The sequence below is a fragment of the Cherax quadricarinatus genome, chromosome 42, assembly GCF_038502225.1.
Source record: "Cherax quadricarinatus isolate ZL_2023a chromosome 42, ASM3850222v1, whole genome shotgun sequence".
In the NCBI taxonomy this organism is placed as follows: Eukaryota; Metazoa; Arthropoda; class Malacostraca; order Decapoda; family Parastacidae; genus Cherax; species Cherax quadricarinatus.
In genome coordinates, this window is record NC_091333.1 from 33,319,280 (window position 1) to 33,329,286 (window position 10,007).

The 10,007-nt window shown below is 47.9% G+C and overlaps 1 protein-coding gene across 1 annotated transcript in view; it reads right to left on the reverse strand.

Annotated features, from left to right (window-relative positions):
* Positions 1-7,794, reverse strand: part of LOC128687921 (methyltransferase-like protein 27) — a 174,625-nt gene extending 166,831 nt beyond the window's left edge. Inside the window, exon 1 of the mRNA XM_070093466.1 lies at positions 7,787-7,794. The gene's annotated coding sequence lies outside the window, so the exon portion shown is untranslated. The remainder of the gene's footprint in view (positions 1-7,786) is intronic.
* Between the last annotated feature and the right edge of the window lie 2,213 nt (positions 7,795-10,007).

Genomic DNA, 10,007 nt, shown 5'->3' on the forward strand with positions numbered 1-10,007 from the left:
CACCACACTCAACACTTACACTAGCTACACCAAGCAGTACTCCACCACACTCAACACTTACACTAGCTACACCAAGCAGTACTCCACCACACTCAACACTTACACTAGCTACACCAAGCAGTACTCCACCACACTCAACACTTACACTAGCTACACAAAGCAGTACTCCACCACACTCAACACTTACACTAGCTACACAAAGCAGTACTCCAGCACACTCAACACTTCTACTTGCCACTCCAAGCACTACTGTACCACACTCAACACTTACACTAGCTACACCAAGCAGTACTCCACCACACTCAACACTTACACTAGCTACACCAAGCAGTACTCCACCACACTCAACACTTACACTAGCTACACCAAGCAGTACTCCACCACACTCAACACTTACACTAGCTACACCAAGCAGTACTCCACCACACTCAACACTTCTACTTGCCACTCCAGGCACTACTGTACCACACTCAACACTTACACTAGCTACACCAAGCAGTACTCCACACTCAACACTTACACTAGCTACACCAAGCAGTACTCCACCACACTCAACACTTACACTAGCTACACAAAGCAGTACTCCACCACACTCAACACTTCTACTTGCCACTCCAGGCACTACTGTACCACACTCAACACTTACACTAGCTACACCAAGCAGTCATCCACCACTCTCAACACTTCTACTTGCCACTCCAGGCACTACTGTACCACACTCAACACTTACACTAGCTACACCAAGCAGTACTCCACCACACTCAACACTTCTACTTGCCACTCCAGGCACTACTGTACCACACTCAACCCTTACACTAGCTACACCAAGCAGTACTCCACCACACTCAACACTTCTACTTGCCACTCCAGGCACTACTGTACCACACTCAACACTTACACTAGCTACACCAAGCAGTACTCCACCACACTCAACACTTCTACTTGCAACTCCAGGCACTACTGTACCACACTCAACACTTACACTAGCTACACCAAGCAGTACTCCACCACACTCAACACTTACACTAGCTACACCAAGCAGTACTCCACCACACTCAACACTTACACTAGCTACACCAAGCAGTACTCCACCACACTCAACACTTACACTAGCTACACCAAGCAGTACTCCACCACACTCAGCACTTCTACTTGCCACTCCATGCACTACTGTACCACACTCAACACTTACACTAGCTACACCAAGCAGTACTCCACCACACTCAACACTTCTACTTGCCACTCCAGGCACTACTGTACCACACTCAACACTTACACTAGCTACACCAAGCAGTACTCCACCACACTCAACACTTACACTAGCTACACCAAGCAGTACTCCACCACACTCAACACTTCTACTTGCCACTCCAGGCACTACTGTACCACACTCAACACTTACACTAGCTACACCAAGCAGTACTCCACCACTCTCAACACTTCTACTTGCCACTCCAGGCATTACTGTACCACACTCAACACTTACACTAGCTACACCAAGCAGTACTCCACCGCACTCAACACTTCTACTTGCCACTCCAGGCACTACTGTACCACACTCAACACTTACACTAGCTACACCAAGCGGTACTCCACCACACTCAACACTTACACTAGCTACACCAAGCTGTACTCCACCACACTCAACACTTCTACTTGCCACTCCAGGCACTACTGTACCACACTCAACACTTACACTAGCTACACCAAGCAGTACTCCACCACTCTCAAAGCTTCTACTTGCCACTCCAGGCACTACTGTACCACACTCAACACTTACACTAGCTACACCAAGCAGTACTCCACCACACTCAACACTTCTACTTGCCACTCCAGGCACTACTGTACCACACTCAACACTTACACTAGCTACACCAAGCAGTACTCCATCACACTTAACACTTCTACTTGCCACTACAGGCACTACTGTACCACACTCAACACTTACACTAGCTACACCAAGCAGTACTCCACCACACTCAACACTTCTACTTGCCACTCCAGGCACTACTGTACCACACTCAACACTTACACTAGCTACACCAAGCAGTACTCCACCACACTCAACACTTACACTAGCTACAACAAGCAGTACTCCACCACACTCAACACTTACACTAGCTACACCAAGCAGTACTCCACCACACTCAACACTTCTACTTGCCACTCCAGTCACTACTGTACCACACTCAACACTTACATTAGCTACACCAAGCAGTACTCCACCACACTCAACACTTCTACTTGCCACTCCAGACACTACTGTACCACACTCAACACTTACACTAGCTACACCAAGCAGTACTCCACCACACTCAACACTTCTACTTGCCACTCCAGGCACTACTGTACCACACTCAACACTTACACTAGCTACACCAAGCAGTACTCCACCACACTCAACACTTACACTAGCTACACCAAGCAGTACTCCACCACACTCAACACTTCTACTTGCAACTCCAGGCACTACTGTACCACACTCAACACTTACACTAGCTACACCAAGCAGTACTCCACCACACTCAACACTTCTACTTGCCACTCAAGGCACTACTGTACCACACTCAACACTTACACTAGCTACACCAAGCAGTACTCCACCACACTCAACACTTACACTAGCTACACCAAGCAGTACTCCACCACACTCAACACTTACACTAGCTACACCAAGCAGTACTCCACCACACTCAACACTTCTACCTGCCACTCCAGGCACTACTGTACCACACTCAACACTTACAGTAGCTACACCAAGCAGTACTCCACCACATTCAACACTTCTACTTGCCACTCCAGGCACTACTGTACCACACTCAACACTTACACTAGCTACACCAAGCAGTACTCCACCACACTCAACACTTACACTAGCTACACCAAGCAGTACTCCACCACACTCAACACTTACACTAGCTACACCAAGCAGTACTCCACCACACTCAACACTTCTACTTGCCACTCCAGGCACTACTGTACCACACTCAACACTTACACTAGCTACACCAAGCAGTACTCCACCACACTCAACACTTTTACTTGCCACTCCAGGCACTACTGTACCACACTCAACACTTACACTAGCTACACCAAGCAGTACTCCACCACACTCAACACTTCTACTTGCCTCTCCAGGCACTACTGTACCACACTCAACACTTACACTAGCTACACCAAGCAGTACTCCACCACACTCAACACTTACACTAGATACACCAAGCAGTACTCCACCACACTCAACACTTCTACTTGCCACTCCAGGCACTACTGTACCACACTCAACACTTACACTAGCTACACCAAGCAGTACTCCACCACACTCAACACTTCTACTTGCCACTCCAGGCACTACTGTACCACACTCAACACTTACACTAGCTACACCAAGCAGTACTCCACCACACTCAACACTTCTACTTGCCACTCCACACACTACTGTACCACACTCAACACTTACACTAGCTACACCAAGCAGTACTCCACCACACTCAACACTTCTACTTGCCACTCCAGGCACTACTGTACCACACTCAACACTTACACTAGCTACACCAAGCAGTACTCCACCACACTCAACACTTCTACTTGCCACTCCAGGCACTACTGTACCACACTCAACACTTACACTAGCTACACCAAGCAGTACTCCACCACACTCAACACTTCTACTTGCCACTCCAGGCACTACTGTACCACACTCAACCCTTACACTAGCTACACCAAGCAGTACTCCACCACACTCAAAACTTCTACTTGCAACTCCAGGCACTACTGTACCACACTCAACACTTACACTAGCTACACCAAGCAGTACTCCACCACACTCAACACTTACACTAGCTACACCAAGCAGTACTCCACCACACTCAACACTTACACTAGCTACACCAAGCAGTACTCCACCACACTCAACACTTACACTAGCTACACCAAGCAGTACTCCACCACACTCAGCACTTCTACTTGCCACTCCATGCACTACTGTACCACACTCAACACTTACACTAGCTACACCAAGCAGTACTCCACCACACTCAACACTTCTACTTGCCACTCCAGGCACTACTGTACCACACTCAACACTTACACTAGCTACACCAAGCAGTACTCCACCACACTCAACACTTACACTAGCTACACCAAGCAGTACTCCACCACACTCAACACTTCTACTTGCCACTCCAGGCACTACTGTACCACACTCAACACTTACACTAGCTACACCAAGCAGTACTCCACCACTCTCAACACTTCTACTTGCCACTCCATGCACTACTGTACCACACTCAACACTTACACTAGCTACACCAAGCAGTACTCCACCGCACTCAACACATCTACTTGCCACTCCAGGCACTACTGTACCACACTCAACACTTACACTAGCTACACCAAGCGGTACTCCACCACACTCAACACTTACACTAGCTACACCAAGCAGTACTCCACCACACTCAACACTTCTACTTGCCACTCCAGGCACTACTGTACCACACTCAACACTTACACTAGCTACACCAAGCAGTACTCCACCACTCTCAACGCTTCTACTTGCCACTCCAGGCACTACTGTACCACACTCAACACTTACACTAGCTACACCAAGCAGTACTCCACCACACTCAACACTTCTACTTGCCACTCCAGGCACTACTGTACCACACTCAACACTTACACTAGCTACACCAAGCAGTACTCCACCACACTTAACACTTCTACTTGCCACTCCAGGCACTACTGTACCACACTCAACACTTACACTAGCTACACCAAGCAGTACTCCACCACACTCAACACTTCTACTTGCCACTCCAGGCACTACTGTACCACACTCAACACTTACACTAGCTACACCAAGCAGTACTCCACCACACTCAACACTTACACTAGCTACACCAAGCAGTACTCCACCACACTCAACACTTACACTAGCTACACCAAGCAGTACTCCACCACACTCAACACTTCTACTTGCCACTCCAGTCACTACTGTACCACACTCAACACTTACATTAGCTACACCAAGCAGTACTCCACCACACTCAACACTTCTACTTGCCACTCCAGACACTGCTGTACCACACTCAACACTTACACTAGCTACACCAAGCAGTACTCCACCACACTCAACACTTCTACTTGCCACTCCAGGCACTACTGTACCACACTCAACACTTACACTAGCTACACCAAGCAGTACTCCACCACACTCAACACTTACACTAGCTACACCAAGCAGTACTCCACCACACTCAACACTTCTACTTGCAACTCCAGGCACTACTGTACCACACTCAACACTTACACTAGCTACACCAAGCAGTACTCCACCACACTCAACACTTCTACTTGCCACTCAAGGCACTACTGTACCACACTCAACACTTACACTAGCTACACCAAGCAGTACTCCACCACACTCAACACTTACACTAGCTACACCAAGCAGTACTCCACCACACTCAACACTTACACTAGCTACACCAAGCAGTACTCCACCACACTCAACACTTCTACCTGCCACTCCAGGCACTACTGTACCACACTCAACACTTACAATAGCTACACCAAGCAGTACTCCACCACACTCAACACTTCTACTTGCCACTCCAGGCACTAATGTACCACACTCAACACTTACACTAGCTACACCAAGCAGTACTCCACCACACTCAACACTTCTACTTGCCACTCCAGGCACTACTGTACCACACTCAACACTTACACTAGCTACACCAAGCAGTACTCCACCACACTCAACACTTCTACTTGCCTCTCCAGGCACTACTGTACCACACTCAACACTTACACTAGCTACACCAAGCAGTACCTCACCACACTCAACACTTACACTAGCTACACCAAGCAGTACTCCACCACACTCAACACTTCTACTTGCCACTCCAGGCACTACTGTACCACACTCAACACTTACACTAGCTACACCAAGCAGTACTCCACCACACTCAACACTTCTACTTGCCTCTCCAGGCACTACTGTACCACACTCAACACTTACACTAGCTACACCAAGCAGTACTCCACCACACTCAACACTTACACTAGCTACACCAAGCAGTACTCCACCACACTCAACACTTCTACTTGCCACTCCAGGCACTACTGTACCACACTCAACACTTACATTAGCTACACCAAGCAGTACTCCACCACACTCAACACTTCTACTTGCCACTCCAGGCACTTCTGTACCACACTCAACACTTACACTAGCTACACCAAGCAGTACTCCACCACACTCAACACTTCTACTTGCCACTCAAGGCACTACTGTACCACACTCAACACTTAAACTAGCTACACCAAGTAGTACTCCACCACACTCAACACTTCTACTTGCCACTCAAGGCACTACTGTACCACACTCAACACTTACACTAGCTACACCAAGCAGTACTCCACCACACTCAACACTTCTACTTGCCACTCCAGGCACTACTGTACCACACTCAACACTTACACTAGCTACACCAAGCAGTACTCCACCACACTCAACACTTACACTAGCTACACCAAGCAGTACTCCACCACACTCAACACTTACACTAGCTACACCAAGCAGTACTCCACCACACTCAACACTTACACTAGCTACACCAAGCAGTACTCCACCACACTCAACACTTCTACTTGCCACTCCAGGCACTACTGTACCACACTCAACACTTACACTAGCTACACCAAGCAGTACTCCACCACACTCAACACTTCTACTTGCCAGTGCAGACACTACTGTACCACACTCAACACTTACACTAGCTACACCAAGCAGTACTCCACCACACTCAACACTTACACTAGCTACACCAAGCAGTACTCCACCACACTCAACACTTACACTAGCTACACCAAGCAGTACTACACCACACTCAACACTTCTAATTGCCACTCCAGGCACTACTGTACCACACTCAACACTTACACTAGCTACACCAAGCAGTACTCCACCACACTCAACACTTCTACTTGCCACTCCAGGCACTACTGTACCACACTCAACACTTACACTAGCTACACCAAGCAGTACTCCACCACACTCAACACTTCTACTTGCCACTCCAGGCACTACTGTACCACACTCAACACTTACACTAGCTACACCAAGCAGTACTCCACCACACTCAACACTTACACTAGCTACACCAAGCAGTACTCCACCACACTCAACACTTCTACTTGCCACTCCAGGCACTACTGTACCACACTCAACACTTACACTAGCTACACCAAGCTGTACTCCACCACACTCAACACTTCTACTTGCCACTCCAGGCACTACTGTACCACACTCAACACTTACACTAGCTACACCAAGAAGTACTCCACCACACTCAACACTTCTACTTGCCACTCCAGGCACTACTGTACCACACTCAACACTTACACTAGCTACACCAAGCAGTACTCCACCACACTCCACACTTCTACTTGCCACTCCAGGCACTACTGTACCACACTCAACACTTACACTAGCTACACCAAGCAGTACTCCACCACTCTCAACACTTCTACTTGCCACTCCAGGCACTACTGTACCACACTCAACACTTACACTAGCTACACCAAGCAGTACTCCACCACACTCAACACTTCTACTTGCCACTCCAGGCACTACTGTACCACACTCAACACTTACACTAGCTACACCAAGAAGTACTCCACCACACTCAACACTTCTACTTGCCACTCCAGGCACTACTGTACCACACTCAACACTTACACTAGCTGCACCAAGCAGTACTCCACCACACTCAACGCTTACACTTGCCACACCAGGCACTAGTGTACCACGCTCATCACTTACGCTAGCCACACCAGGCACTACTGTACCACACTCAACACTTACTAGCCACAGCTGGCACTACTGTACCACGCTCATCACTTACACTTGCCACACCAGGCGCTACGGTACCGCACTCAAAGCTTACACTTGCCCCACCAGGCACTGCGGTACCACACTCAACATTTACACTTGCTACATCAGTCACTATTGTAATACACTCAACGCTTACACTTACCTTCACTGGCACTACTGTACCACACTCAACACTTACAGTTGCTACATCAGTCACTACTGTAATACACTCAACACTTACACTTACCTTCACTGGCACTACTGTACCACACTCAACACTTACAGTTGCTACATCAGTCACTACTGTAATACACTCAACACTTACACTTACCACAACTGGCACTTCTGTACCACACTTAACACTTACACATGCTATATCAGACACTGCTGTAATGCACTCAACACTTACACTTAACACAACTGGCACTACTGTACTACACCCAACACTTACACTTGCTACATCTGGCACTGCTGTAATACACTCAACACTTTCACTTACCACAACTGGCACTACTGTGCCACACTCAACACTTACACTTCCCATCACTGGCCCTACTGTACCACACTCAACACTTGCACTTGCCATCACTGGCACTACTGTACCACACTCAACACTTGCACTTGTCATCACTGGCACTACTGTACCACACTCAACACTTGCACTTGCCATCACTGGCACTACTGTACCACACTCAACATTTGCACTTGTCATCACTGGCACTACTGTACCACACTCAACACTTGCACTTACCATCACTGGCACTGCTGTACCACACTCAACACTTACACTTGCTACATCAGGCACTGCTGTAGTACACTCAACACTTACACTTAACACAACTGGCACTAATGTACCACCCTCAACACTTGCACTTGCCATCACTGGTACTACTGTACCACACTCAACACTTGCACTTGCCATCACTGGCACTACTGTACCACACTCAACACTTGCACTTGCCATCACTGGCACTACTGTACCACACTTAACACTTGCACTTGCCATCACTGGCACTACTGTACCACACTCAACACTTGCACTTGCCATCACTGGCACTACTGTACCACACTCAACACTTGCACTTTCCATCACTGGCACTACTGTACCACACTCAACACTTGCACTTGCCATCACTGGCACTACTGTACCACACTCAACACTTGCACTTGCCGTCACTGGCACTACTGTACCACACTCAACACTTGCACTTGCCGTCACTGGCACTACTGTACCACACTCAACACTTGCACTTGCCGTCACTGGCACTACCGTACCACATTCAACACTTGCACTTGCCATCACTGGCACTACTGTACCACACTCAACACTTGCACTTGCCGTCACTGGCACTACTGTACCACACTCAACACTTGCACTTGCCATCACTGGCACTACTGTACCACACTCAACACTTGCACTTGCCATCACTGGCACTACTGTACCACACTCAACACTTGCACTTGCCATCACTGGCACTACTGTACCACACTCAACACTTGCACTTGCCGTCACTGGCACTACTGTACCACACTCAACACTTGCACTTGCCATCACTGGCCCTTCTGTAATACACTCAACACTTACACTTGCCACACCAGATGTCAGGGTTCGTGGAGATGTAGATTGTAATATTATAATGGCAGAGTGTGAAAGGGAAGAGCCCAAGCTGCCTGTCTTGCCTCTTGTAGATCTGTGCGGGAACTGAGAGAGTTACAGCGATTTTTAAGCACACATGCGCATAACGTGACGTGACGTCACACATGCTAGTTGCTGAGCCTACTGAAATATATATATATGGATGATTCGATCTACAATATATTACGCAAGTTTACGTATAGGGGAATTCTGTAGCTATACTGACACAGGCACTACTCTAATGCACGCAACAGTTATACTTGCCACGCCAAGCACTACTGTACCACACTCAACACTTACACTTACCACAACTGGCACTACTGTACTTCACTCAACACTTGAACTTGCAATCACTGGCACTACTGTACCACACTCAACACTTACACTTGCTACATCAGGCACTGCTGTAATACACTCAACACTTACACTTACCACAACTGGCACTACTGTACCACACTCAACACTTACACTTGCTACATCAGTCACTACTGT